Raw genomic sequence first — 15417 nt, 5'->3', positions numbered from 1 at the left:
TCCTTTTCTTTTTAAGAATACACCAATATATATTAGTAACAAAAGTCAATTTGCATTTTTGCTGGGTGTAATTAAATTGCAAATACCTTTGGATAAAAATTAAAATTAATATTGTAACTAATTATGTTTCACAGTCATGTAGTGAAAACATTAAGGTTTTACTTTGATCAATTCACCATTTCTTTTAACTTGTTAGCATTAAATGCCTTTCATACTTTTAATTAGCTCTTTCTTCTTCTATTCCTGACAAGTACAATAGCATCAGTTTAACAGAGGAAAATACTCATCTACCTGAAGATTTAATGAACTGACCAAGGACACAGAGTGAGACTGACAGAAATTTAATATCCATACCAGCAATGTTAAAATTGCCCTACCAAGCATTCTGTGCTTGATTTGAAATATGAGGTCACAATAAAGAAAGATCATTCAGCAATAAATTTAGCTAACATGGAAGTAATATTAATAAGCCATTAAGGATACTAGATTTATAAAACTGGCCATGTAACAGCCTGTTAAGATTTTTTTTTTAATTTAAGGGGAAAGTCATTATCAAAACCTGGTCTAATTAAAATGGATATATTATAGTTCCCTGTTTGATTGTCAAATGAAGCAAAGATATATGCATTTGTTTATGTCTCTCATTTACATTTCTCAAGTCAATTCTGAATTGTCAAATATGCTAAAAGATCATTTCATTTTGTACTGTATTCTTGACCTTGAAGTACAGTATAGTATTATTTCCAAATGAAAGGTGCCATGAACTAATTTTAAAATAACCCCTCTACTTCTAGAGAATGCATTTGGTTGGTTACCTCAAAGAAGTATCTTTTTTTCTCTAGGACAAAGGGGGGAAAGCAACATAACAATTGGAAGAGGCACAGGAAATAGATTTTCAGCTCTGACCTGAGGAGTTCAAACTAATTTCTTTTGCTGGTGACTTGTATCATTAACATTTTAAGAAATATTAGAATAAGAAATTTAATTTTTCTTTGTAAATAGACAAAATTTATCAAACTATTTTTAAGACTTCTATTTCAGAGTCTAAATCAGATAGATTGGATTGCAACTCTTTTCTTCACTCAGCTCTCTGGGAGGAGCTGACTATAACAAGGAAATCTTACAAGTGATCAAACACAGCTGTATAGAGTTCTGCTGATCATAACTAGGGCTGGGATTACGGTTTCAGTCCTAAGAAAAGGTTACACCTATCTTTCCCATTTCCTTTTTTGTTGTGTTCCCTTACTTCAAATACAGTGTAAGCAAGATTATGGCACCAAGTGAGAAGGAACTTCCCCAGTCTGCTAAACTAAAATATATTCCTCTTTTAAAAAAACGATAACAATCACTATCAGGTTAATACAGTTCATATTTCAGAATTAGCAAAATGTTTTGGATATTCTTTAAAAACTCTAGAAAGGAATTGTATTACTGAGACAATATTTGTTTTACTTTAAATGCTGCTTATGCTCCTAATATTCAGCTGCTTGTTTGGCTGTAATATTTTGCATTTAAAAATATCAAGCTACACACATAGAAATGGTGATTAAACATGCAATTTACAAGAAATGAAATCTATGAAGCTAACAAGTATAAAAGAACATACTTCTTAATAATCATAGAAGATATATTAAAGCCACAGCAAGGTATCATTTGTATCTATTTAGCTAGAAAAAATAGAAATCTAGATATTGCCTGTAAAGGAAGTGACATGAATATAAGGAAATTGAGAAATTGCTGAAAAAGTATTTGTTGGTACAGCTATTATGAAAGAAGGAAGGAAGGAAAGAGAAAGAAAGAAAGAAAGAAAGAAAGAAAGAAAGAAAGAAAGAAAGAAAGAAAGAAAGAAAGAAAGAAAGAAAGAAAGAAAGAAAGAAAGAAAAAGAAAGAAAGAAAGAAAGAAAGAAAGAAAGAAAGAAAGAAAGAAAGAAAGAAAGAAAGAAAGAAAGAAAGAAAGAAAGAAAGAAAGAAAGAGAAGGGAAGGGAGAGAGGGTGAAAGAAAGGGAGAGAAAGAGAAAAAATCCTCACTCTGGATCTAATTTTTAAAATGGGACTATTAGATGTGGTTTAAAAGCATCTGCTATATGTCAGGCACACTGCTATATAATAAAGACAGATGAAAGATAAAGTTACTACTCTAGTAGATTCTAATGGAGGAAGTAAGTAAAATATTAAATCATCAAATAAAAAATATTATTTCTCATGAAGCAAATTCTATGAAGTAAGTAGAGCTACTGTGATAGCAAAAAAGGTCCTCTAAAACATGCTGCCTATGAAAAGCAAGTGAGGAAGTTCTCCTTCAAGGTGGCTGCAATTTAACTAGAATAAGGTTGATTAAAAAGAGGTCTTAACCAGTAAAATCTGGTAAAAACCCTCTCTATGCAGAGACAGGCAAGTACAAAGGATATAGAGCAGGAATAAGATCAATAACATTGAAAAAAAAATCCACCTTGGCTGGATTTTGGAGAGATGCAGTAAAGAGAACAAGACAATTTTCCACATAGTCAAAGATTCTATTCTTTATTTCACATGCAAAATAAAGTTTATTTTTCTGTATCTAAAGGAGATTTTTTTTGGCCTGTTTCACAAAATTAAGTGTTGAGTAGAGTCCTGAAGAATTTGGGAGGCTATTAGTGTAACCAGTCAGATATATGAAGGTGGTATAAACCAGATGATGAAAATGTAAGTAACATAAAGGTATTCGATAAGGAATATATTTTGGTTATAGAATTGTCAGGGCTTACTAATTGAATAGGAATTTAAACTATGAGTCAAACATAAGATAACTTCTAATACTTTAAACAATTGAGAATTCAATGGACTCAATTAAATGGAAAAGACTGGGAGCAACAAAATTGAGAAAAAAACATGTTCTTAAACATTTTTTTCCAGGAATCAAGGGTCAATAACAAGTTGAAAACTGACTGTACTTATTCTAGCCCACAACACACCACCGATCACATGCTGACAGGTAATGAAATTGCTCCCCCATCCAAGTGCTGTTTCTTCAGCAGTGACTCTTGTTACTCTGTACAGAAATTCCATCCCTTCATTAAAATGTAAGGTGGTTTCCAGTCCCCTTCACACAGGGCCATGGGTGTGGACTTCCAAGGGGAGGGACACTGCCAACACAGTGCCACTATCATCACAATACACAACCAATAAAAAACTTGCTTTTTTCAATCCTTTGTTTGAATCTGGTGCTGGGCACAGGACCATTCAGAAGATGCTCTTGTCCGCCTTTCATTTGCATGTGGGCACAGCCAATCAAAAGGCACGCTTTCTGATCCTTCATTTACATTTCATAGGAAGCCAAAGGAGGTTTTTGATAGGACAGTTCTCACAAGACATGATGCCAAATGAGTACGGGACAACTTTCTTAATAATGTTATTTGTATGAAAGAGAGAGAACTCAGGAATTTTGGATACAAAAGATCCCTTTCCCTTATCCTTAGGGCCACTGACATACTTTTGCCAGACTTTACGCTCTGCACAGTGCACATTTTTACCTTCAATAAATGAACACAATCACTGCATTTTTTGTCTTGTCCCCTTCTTCACTCAGGACACTGGGAATCTAGAAAGAAGCTCAGTAGGATTCTCCACCTGGCAACATCATGAACACAGGTGTCCACAACATAAATGGAATTTAAGGGAAATTGGCAGTTCTGGCACATTATATGGCGTGGCAGCACCCCAGCAAACATTTACATGAGCGAAGGGGTGCACATGTTTGTTTTTCATGAGGCTAAAAAAGCATAATGTTCCATTTTCAATAAAGATTAGATTGCAACTTCACCAAAAACAATATCAGACTCCAAAATCCACCTTTAATGACAAATCTCATCTATGCAAAGAAGCTCAAAACACATATATCAATCAAAGTTGGTATAGAGCCCTGATTTCCAGAACATTTGTTGATTCTCAGAACTATTTCTTGTGCAACTGGAATTCTATTTAGAAGGTCATTGCCTACGCCAATGACTTCAAGAGTGTATACTGTGTGATCTGTTTTACATGAAATTCAAGAACAGACAAAACTAACTTATAGTAAAAGAAATCCAAACAATTGTAGATTTCTGACAATGCACTGAAGATAGGAAAGATTATTATTATAACACAAAAAGAATTTTCCATTTGACAGGAATATTATATATCTTAATTTCAATAATAGAATGATAAGTCATGGCTCCCTGAACTTTGCATTTCATATTTACGATTTCGTTGCATAGTATGAACTTCATAAATAGAAATAATAATTCAAACTCTCTCTTGATAGAAATGTTACTAGCAATGAAAGCAAGTTGAAGGCTTGCTTTTCTCTCAGTTGCACAGCCAGCCTCCATTCTCGGGCTCAGACACGTGATTTGTTGAATCGTTCATCCACTGTCTGGATGCATGTAGGAGAAGGACACGTTTTATTCAGAAATATAGCAGAAGCTAGGCTAATGAATCTGGAACTGTATCTGCCAACTGATGAAAAAGAATGTACCTGTGTGATCCGTGAAATACAGAAATGTTTTGTGCCATAACTTATGGTAGAATTGCATGAAATTCTAAAATCTTAGGGCTTAGGATTTATACAGCATTAAGCCTCACAGCACCTGCACGGTAGCTCAACAGGGCTGATTATTGTTTGTCACAATTCATTTTACATTGCCAGTGTATAACTTCACTATCGATCACACATGATTTATCTGTTTCTTGATTCAAATCGTGGGCGTATACCTGCTCCAGTTGACACAATATAGATTTTGTGATGGAATTGCATCACTCTCTGTGAGGCTGAAATTAAAGGATGGAGGAAAAATGAGATTGCTCTGGAAAACAGCGGTGAAAAAGGAGAGGCAAAAATAGTTTATCTATTGTAAGAAAAATAATCTGATCCATGTAAGTCAGAAGAAAAATTAAATAGAAATTTTTATTTCAGATTTGTAGATACCTTCAAAGAAGGCAGACTGGTTAAACATTTGGGAAACCCTTTTCTGATGTGATTACCTAGGCACCTTATGGACCATCGTGAACATGTCTGCTAGTAAAAGAGGATGAAAAAGGAGACTATCCAGCTGTCACTCTTTAACTTTAGTCCATGTATGGTCTATGGTACAAATGCAGAATGGAGAAGTGGCCACTTTCTAAGGGTGGCTTCCTTGAGCAAAACAGTATCCACACCATATATGCAAATCAAACTCTGGCCAAAACCTTGCAGTAAGCACTCTGGGAAGCCAAACCCCAACTTCTGCAGCAAGTGACCCAAACTTACCAGGACCTGGACAAAGACTACCAGCTTTCTTAACTTTTATTCCCCCTTTTTCTTGCTTCCAACTCAGGATCTACTAAGGAGCTACTAATACTTCTGTGTCTATTACCCAGGAGACTGGAATTTTAGTTAACACCTCCAGCAACTCATGCCAACAAACTTCAATCAGGGAATACTTGAAGCCAACTGGGCGCCTTCGCTGCTATAAAGCTCTTCATTTCCCTGCCTGTCTTTCAGTCTCTGCCAATCACAAGTGTTGGTGGTTTATTTCCTCACTGTGGCAAGCTCTGAATAAATAGCCCGTGATTATTACCATCAAGGTGATTTTCATCCATTTTCACAAGGGGTGGGGCAGAGCCACAGGTGTTCCCTTTACTTCCTTATATGAGGAAGGAAGTGTTGATAGCTCAACAAAGTTTATTGAGAATAATGAGATGAGGAGAAGCTTTAGGAAATTGCAATGATCAAATAGAAGAAATTTCTAAAGAAGGAGTGTGAGCAGCAGCGCTAATTTTGACAAAAACAGTAAACAGAAAAAGGAGAAAGTGAATTGAATTTAGCAATTCCTAAGCTATAAAAGAACTGTTTAAACCGAAGCAGAAGAGAAGAAAGGCACGATGCAAAGAAAGTGTGACATAATTTCAAAGTGGATGCATCAGCTATAGAAACAGTTATAGAAAGTAGATATTTTAACGAAGACCAAAAGCACTGTTTTACAATGGTGTATCACACAGAGTTAAATATTTTTACTGTAGAGGTGAAGCATGAAGGTGTTGGATCAAGAAGTTAAGAGACAGAGTGATAGAAAAATAAAAAAATGAAAACAACGCACTGGATTCAGGAAATATTTGCTACTATTGGGGGAATAATACAGGGGTGTAAACCAACCAAGGGAAAAAAGAGAAAATAGATACATACATCATCAAGGGACCTTGGCAGGATTCTAATACTATTATAGTATAAGAGATGAAATCGCAGAGGCTTAGAAATTCATAGATGAAACAGACAGATAAATATAGGATAAATAAGGCCACTAAATCCTAAGTAATTGAGTATGTTTCTTAGCAGTACTTATTACCAGCCCACATCATAAACTGCTATGACAGTTGCAGCATTCTTCCAGACAAAACTAGCTTATTTCTGGTCATTGCATTAATTTGCTTTTTGAAATGAGTGCAAATATACTTAAAGAAGAAAGAAAATGTCTTTTAAAACACAGGTTTTGTAGTCAGAAGAGATTCCCATTTTTAAAATATGCCTGGGCTACCATTTATCACCCATCAAGTTTTTGATAATTTTTTAACATGTATTAATCTCAATTGCCTTTGGAAAAGTTGAACAGCAATGTTTTCTCACAGGGATGAAGAGGCAATTTAATTAAAGTGATTGCCGTCACACTTGGTTCAGAAACAATAGTAAAAATAAGAGAACACTTCTATATTTGCATACAATGCAAACTGTTAACTTCATTACTGGTTATCACCTTTAATATATACACATATGCATGCACAACATACATGTAAACACAGGTACATTCACTTCAACAAGGCTGCAAAAGTGTCAGGGCAGGAGCTATGATCTCCATTTTATACAAAGATATTAAGTGTTTTATAGGGCCTAATATTAGAAACAAAAAGTGAATTAAAACTACAGCTTCTGATTTCCTGGGACTTTGGAGTCCTTGGAGTCATGAATATGATTATTAGATTGTATTTTTTTTTTAAATGGGCATTCTGCCAATGGTCTCCCAAGTTTCAACGTGTCAGACTGATGATCAAGGAACTCTGCTTCGGAGTATTTGAACCTAAGTCTAGTCTATCACAAAATACAGTGACTGTTTAAAAAAAATGATTACAGTAAAGTACAAGTTACCATTAATCTTCCTCAAAGTTCTCCTCACTTGGAACGTATGTCTCATGGCTCTGGTCACTGTTTGAAGCGGTTCTTGAAGATGCCATTCATAACTATCATTCGTTACTTTGTCGTGGCTAATTCATTGAACCGATTCTATTCAAAAGGTTTGCCTTTCACGGTAATTTTGACTTAGGGAAAGAGCCAAAAGTTGTATATGCCAGATTTGGTGAATTAGGTGGATGAAGACACACCATAATATTTTCAGGAGGCTGCTTTTTCTATTGTATGACACTAGGTAGCTTCATTCATCGTATCTTTGATAGCATTTCATAAAGATACTCACAAAATAGGATTTTCACATCTGCTTCAGAAAGTGGCAGGAATGTTGGGGTTAGTGTGTTTGAAGCGAGGGGGATTATGTACAGGGGTATTAATTAAAATATACTGTATCCTTTAATGTAATTATAAAAAATTTAAGCACACACCCATATCCTTCAGGATTATTTTGTCTGCTCTCTCATTTTGACGACAATGCAAAATATTTTCTCATATCACTATGACAACTCTATTATTTGAAAACATAATGCAGAAAATATGTCTTGATAGAATAACTCTCCAGAAAAAGAACTGACAAGGAACTGAAGGAATAGAATGTAATGGCAAAATTTTGCTTGGATTCACAGTTTTACATATTTATTATCCTTATAAATGTTTGACATTTTTCAAAGGAGCATCCTGTCCATTTCTGTCATTTATGGTGTATTTATTACTGACCTATAAACACTTTTGCTGACACATACCAATAATGTCCTGTATTTTATAAGTTCACAAACTACTTTTAGAAAGCAAGACAAATGTATAATGATAGTACAAAAGACATTTATAAAATGTTTTCATCGCGTGTCATATATCTACCCATATTTTGCCATGGAATTCCCCAGACATTTATAGAAAGCAGTTTTTACTGTGTTCTAAAATCTGTAAAAAATATTTGAAACATCTGGAGAATATATAATATTTTATTAACAAGTATAAAAAGTAATTGCTATAGCAGGATTAATGCACTTTGAGTGTTGGGTCACATTTAAAATATAATTTGTTTTCAAATATAAGAATTATTAAGTTAGATATTTGTCAACTTGTTAATTTGTTAGATTAAGTTATGAAGGTTTAATTGTTTTCTAGATAAAGGAAAGGATTGGAAAGGAAATTTCTTCTCTAATGCTAAAACATACTGGAATATACTAAAGTATAAATCAGTAAAATGGGTGACTTTAAGTAAGTATGACTTGGATCTAATTTGCCTGGAAAGATTATATTTACAGAAAGAATATCTCAACCATTAGAACAGTTGACAGAAAGCAGAAATAAGGCAAACATATTGTATCCAGCTAAGCACTATTTAGAAGAGACAGTCCTATTCCAAATGTGCTATAGAGATGTGATTAAAAACCACAGCAGGGTTATTAATACTATAAAATAAATTAATATTTTCAAAAATGTTCAAAGGAGAAGGGGAACAAGAAAGGAGGAAGGAAGAAAGGGACAAGGAAAAAAAAGAAAAGAAAGTGGAAAGAAAGGTTTTGTAAATAAGGAGGGAAAGAAGGATTAAAGGGAAAAAAGAGGAATGGGGAAAAGTCAAAAATAAAGTTAAATCGGGAAAAAATTCCCAGTGATGAAGGTGATCACAATATACACCCAAAATGTACCGATAAACTTCATGGAAGCAATGAAAAATAGACAAACCTAAGGAAAATGTAAATATAGTAAAAGGCAAATTGCCATTACTCCTCTTAAAAATATCCCCCGCATTGTGAACATGTTTACCCCATCGTTCTTGACAGTTTCTGAAGTAGTTTTAGAAGATCTCCTTTGAGAGTGTCTTTAGTTGTAGTGGTGTGTTTGCTTCAGGGTCGTGACTTAATTCAAAACATTTACCATTCATGGTCGTTTTGACTTGGAGAATACCTATTTAGAAAGAAGGACCGATATTTGGAGGGGTGCTAATGTCGGTGTGTCTTTTACTGTAACATATTTTTTTAAAGAAATAAACATTCACTGTATATTTTATCACCCCCTCGAATGCTGTCCATGCACAAGGCATATCCTTGGATGTATGTATTCTTCATTATCTTAGCCTGTGACAATCATATAATTATTTCTTAAGGAACTCAGTATAAGATCAGAAGTAGACGTTTGCCAAGTTCATTTCTTTGGTGGAATGCTTAAAACAGCATTACCCTGCCCTGTCCAATATGATACTCACTGTCATCAAGCACTTTATGACTCATCAAAATCGGGACGCATAACAAGTGCAAAATACACATCGGATTTCAAAAACGTGGAAAAATATGTAAATATCTCAAATCTATACTGATCACAAGCTGACGTGTGTATACTGGGTTAAATAAAATATAGTATTTGAAATAATTATACTTTTTATTTTTTCAACTTGTGTGCAATTTATTGATTCTCATGTTTGTTATCTGTAATTAATACATATGACACATCTGATAAAGAAATGATAAAAAAGGAAAACTTTTCATGACATGAAACTATGATCATATAGATGGATAGTTATCAACAGGGCGTATATCACATATATTTTTTCACAGAGGACTTTTGCATGTAGTGAAGTTTTTATTGATTTTAAATTGATAAATCAAAATTGAAAGTATTTATGATATACATCGTGATGCTTCTCTGTATTTATATGTATATACACAGCAAAATAGTTAAATCAAGCTAATTAGCATATCCATTACCTCAAAGATATATATTTCTACATGATGAAAATATTTAAAATTTACTCTCAGTAATTTTCGAGCTTATAATATGTTATTATCCACAGTGACTACTATGTCTAATAGATCCCCTGAATTTCCTTCTAATCCTGAATTTTCTTATAGCTGAAATTCTGTAGCTCTGGACCAACATCTTCCTAATTTCCCCTTTTCTGGACCCTGTTTTACACTATTCCTACTATCTGCTTCTGTGAGGTTGACATTTTAAAATTCTATGGATAAGTGAGATCATAGAGTATTTGCTTTTCTATGCTGGGCTTATTTAACTTAGCATAATGCTGTCATTGTTTATTTATATTTCCACTCATGACAGAATTTTTTAAAAATTTCCATAGTATGCTGTTACATGTGCATACATACATATGTATAACATTTTCTAATCTGTCTATGTATGGATGGACACTGAGGTGGATTCCATAGTCATTGTGAACAATACTTCAGTGAACATGGGCGTATGGATATCTCTTTAGCATACTGAATTCTTGTTGGTTGGTTTTACACACATCCCTTGTATTTTACTCTTTTCATGTGGTCTCTAGAATATTTAAATTAGACGCCCATGTGTGTATTCAACGAGATTTGTTTTGGACACCATGATCTATACCAGTGGAGACCACTTAACACTCCCCACCCTATCTATCTGTCATTTTATTTTCTATTTTGAAAGTTTGCATACTTATTCTAAATAATTCAATAAGTAAATCTACTTCTATCAAGAGAACAGCTATGCATAGGAATTCAAATGTTTGGTTTCTTTACAAGTTATACTTCTCACTGAGTGTCTAAAATGTAACCTCTGGATTGAACGTATCATTTTTATGAACTTGTTTCATTTCTGTCTGCCACTAAGAGCAGCATCTGCACTATACATAAGGGTTAGGGCCCTTGATGACACTGGGAGGTTTTGCACCACATTACACTGACTACAATTATGTCACACCTTCAGCCTCTTAGAAGACAGCCTACAAGGCAGGCTGTGCAATCAGGAATCGCAGTATCTGCACTGTATGTACCTAATATTTTAGTTTTTAAAATTAAATTTATGGTATATTTTAGGTATACAATATAATGACACTCATCATTGGAAGTTTGTACCTTTACATAATCTACCTTGGTTCTTATTTTTTTCCCCATTCCCCTGCCTTCCCTTCATCCCTTCCACCTCTCCCTATTTACACAGACTTTCATTTAAATCACTGTTATCATTTTTAAATATGTGACAATCTTATTTTACAATTAAATTTATATTTAATTCATAGTTCTTAGGAAATGCATGCATAAATATAGCTTAAAAACTACCTTTCTGTAACTCCTGCCTACGTTCGCTATTGCCAAGACTAAGCAACTATGCGATCTTTTAAATATTTTAATGAGTTATACCGATTATTTACCTGTTTCTCTAAATATCATGCCTGTGTTGCTAGCTCTTTCCTTTTCAGTCTTCGTTATTTCCTTCGGAAGAACAGATGCATGCACGCTCACACTCACACACCCAGGTCCAGACACACGCACACACACTCACACACCGATCATGCAAACCTGTTTCCCACTATCCCATCCTCCAATGGCATCTATAGTGCTGTTTTTGACTAATCTATTATTCACAGAAGACTGGAAGCTACTGTATGTGTTCAACCTCCCATCCTTAAGGGGATTCTGAATGAGTTAAGCACATTTAAGAGGAAATGTGAAAACTCGCTGTCTAGTTAGGGATACTCCTGATGATGTAGATATTCCATTGGATGAGACAGCAGTGAAGAAGAATTTCAAATCATATTAGCAGGCCACTTGCTTCTCATTCACACGTGTCCATTAGTGACGCCATGACCATGCTGTGTGAAAAGTAATTTGGATCAAGGCCTGTGAGTGGAAATGAAGTGCCCAGGTGATATTCTGCTTTAAGAGGTAACAAATACAGAGAAGTTAAAAAAGAAAGGAAAAAAAAGAAGGACTTCAAAATCTAATAATTTAGGAATGATAACATTTTTACACAATTCCAAGACCATCAGAGTAAAGATCTGAAGTATGATAAATTGCTAATTGAGAATTTAAGAATCAAAAACTTCTTCATTCACAAGTTCCTTTACAGGTTTTATGTGCAGAATTCACCGGTTCTTTCTCTGTTCTTGCTGCCAGCATTTTTTCTTTGAGAGTCAATGCCCTGAGTATGTATATATATATATATATATACACTATATTTTGATTTTATATTTTGATTTTAGATTTTCTGGATATAAATGCAATGCAAACTTGCTGACCAAAATATATTTAATTATCCTACTCTTTCCTTGACAATCACACATGCTTTTAGTAGACAGATTTCAAAGAGCATGTGCACTAGTTCTTTCTCAAAAACTGCCATCAAGTTCAGCTTTGCACCATATTTTTATCTCAAGAATTACAGTTTCTGAGCTCAAAGACTAAAACAATCTCAAATTATTTAAATATTTTTGGCAGAGCTTGTCCCTTCAGAAGCAATTATTTTAACTGTACATCCTGAAATTTATTCACAGTCTCTTGCTGAGTTATATAGATTCCTTGACAGAGAACTTATGATGATTCACAATCTATAATAATAAACTCTGTGCTTCTTATTTGCAACCAGATGTTAAACACCTCCCTGGATGATTTTAGCTACAATGATTAAGGCTAACATCAAAGTGCACCCTGCGGAATCCCAGCCTGGGACTGAGGAGAGGTGTCTCTTCTATCAAGCCATACCTGTGGAGATAAAATCTTCACCAGAAGATCTCACACAGTCCCACAGCTGATATTATATTTCAGTCACAGACTGTCTCTAACTTCTTTGTTAGCCCATCCCAAAAAGCACAGGAGATTGAATGTGTGCCTTCAGATCAGACAGGCAGAGTCGGAAGAGCTGCACTAATCACAGTCCTTAAAGTCATCTTCAAACGTCATAGGAGATTTGCTTCATATTCTATAATGCATCTTTGTTTTCTGGAAACACACAGAATGTTTTGAACTCCTCAGCACTAGGTGAAATGCGGTATGTAATCAGACTGCCTTTTGATATTAGCACAATGTCATATTGCCTTAGAGGCAAAAGCACCCAAGTGGCAGGCCCAGGTTGACAACGCTCAGGTGAGAACCACAGTGGCAAACACAATCAGTACAAGAAGTCCACAGGAAGAGATACATGATGAAAAGGCAAGCTGTCCACCAATGGACACTGAGTCCCCAGAGGTCCCTGCCGAAGCAGACTTTAATAGGTGGGAGGTTGTTCATAGAGGCACATTATCAGTACTGTACGGACAGTTAAATACCTGCTACTTTCTAGAACAACATAATTTTGCTGAAGCAGGATACTCAAAATGAATTAGGCCAGTATAAGATGAGATTGTTCTCAAAATTTCTGAAACTATTCTTACTAAAATCTCCATGTCAAAGGCTGCAGTCTCACCATTACACTTTAAGACAGAAAGTAGACTAAAAATTGCTTGTCCCCGGGGACACTTACTTTTTATTCAGTTAATACATAGTGCTGACTTATATAATGTTTATATAATAATAATGATAATAATAATAATAATAATAATAATATATTGCAAGGTATTTTATTCAAATAGCGGTTAAAGCAAAAATGTGAAGCATTTTTTTTAGTTGACATAAAATTTGCAACAAATAAAATGCAATTTTATACACACAATTAAGGTTGATACAAGGACAATAATATATCCCCCTGAAACCACTGACCCCTGTGTGAGGTACAATGACAGAAGAAAAGAATATAAAGAAAAGAGAAAAAATGATAAAAGAAGAAATCTGAGTTAGGGCAGGAACAGAAACAGAAAGGGAGATGAGGGATAATATGGTGGAGCAAGAGACTGAGTTGGAGAAAGAGGACAGAAAAGAAATAATTTGCAGAGTGGAATGAGGAAAAGAAAGGAAAAAGAAAGGATTTGAAGGGCCTCTTTCAGACTGTACTTCTGCTGTCATAATGCGCAACATGCGCTGCCGTGTGCAGAACCAAGACCCCTGATCTCAGCTACCTGATGGCAGAACCCCACGACGCAGACTGACCATGGGCTGCAAGGCCCAGATTGAGTTCCCGGACCTCCTGAACGGTTGAACTCCACACCGTTTTACTGCAGGTTTCCCATGCCCTTTCTTTAAAGATGTTCAAAATTGGGAACTCAGAAAAATACCCTGTATGACCACCTCTGCCTCTGCAGAGTGGGTCCAAAGACTGGCACAGTCAGGAGGTCTGAGAGTGGGGGGGGAAGGTTTGGGGGAGTTGTTGGGGTTCAGGGGAGCCCGGGGCTACCTTACTCGCGCTGGAGCAGCGATGGAGGAGCCCGGCAGGAGAGGGCTTGGCTATCCCTCCGGGGTACATGGGGAGGGGAGGAGAGGGTTAAGAGAGGGCACGGACAAGGGGAAAAAAATGAGAACCAAGACCTGTCATGTAAAGGTACACGATCCCAATAATGAACGTAATTGTACTGTATACCTTAAATGGACCAATAAACTCAATAAAAGGGAAAAAAGATTGATACAGATACACATATAACAAATTCCTCAATCAAAAACCATATATCTCCATTTTTTCTTAACATTCCAATATTAAGGGAAATTAAATTTTAAAAGTTCACATATTCACCCCCAGATTTAAATTTTTGCTAGATTTAATTTTTCACATATCTATTTATATGGCATTCCGTCAATAGACTTCCTAATCTTTTAATATAGTCTGTCACATTTCAAAATAAATTGCACACATCAATACACTTTCTGTTATACGGTTCAGTATGAATTTTTCGAACTAGAATTCAAAATTTATATAAAATGTATATGCAATGCTACACCTGGTTATTAAATATATGGGTTTTACCAAATACATACATAGATTTTTCAAACCAAATCCCATCAACATAAAGAACATCTCCAGATTATTTTCTCATATTCCTTTCTAATCAATCCAAATCACAGTCCTCCTTCCTAGACTTTTTTTTTTTTTTTTTTTTTTAAAAAAATATGTAGTTGAGACTGACCTGGAACTCACTATGTAGCCCAGGCTGGTCTCGAACTCACAGTGATCCTCCCAAGTGCTGGGATTACAAGAGTGCACCACCACGCCCGGCTACAGTCCTCCTTGCTTGAAGCAATGCCTCTTCACATTTTGCTTGGCATAGTTTATTTAGCCTATGAAATTTTTAAATGAATAAATTATGCTCATTACAATAAACACCTTATACTTGCTGTGAGGTACTTAATATTACCATTGTTCTTTATATATTATCAGTTTGTTCATCTTTATTGTCTATTGTGTCATACCATGGACACCTGGATTGCTTTTCATTTTTGATAATTAAGTAAACCTGTTGTGAATATAGTACAGCATTTTTATAAGACACCTATTGTTATTTTTAAGTAAAAATCTAGGTGTGGAATTCCAGAGTCAGACAGTTGGTAGGTATGTCTACTTTGCTTTTCAAACAATTTTGCAAGGTGTTATCATATTGTATTCCTTCCAGCAAGGTG

This window comes from Fukomys damarensis, unplaced genomic scaffold (assembly GCF_012274545.1).
Source record: "Fukomys damarensis isolate Sample0158 unplaced genomic scaffold, DMR_v1.0_HiC HiC_scaffold_2, whole genome shotgun sequence".
In the NCBI taxonomy this organism is placed as follows: Eukaryota; Metazoa; Chordata; class Mammalia; order Rodentia; family Bathyergidae; genus Fukomys; species Fukomys damarensis.
This window is presented reverse-complemented; position numbering follows the sequence as displayed.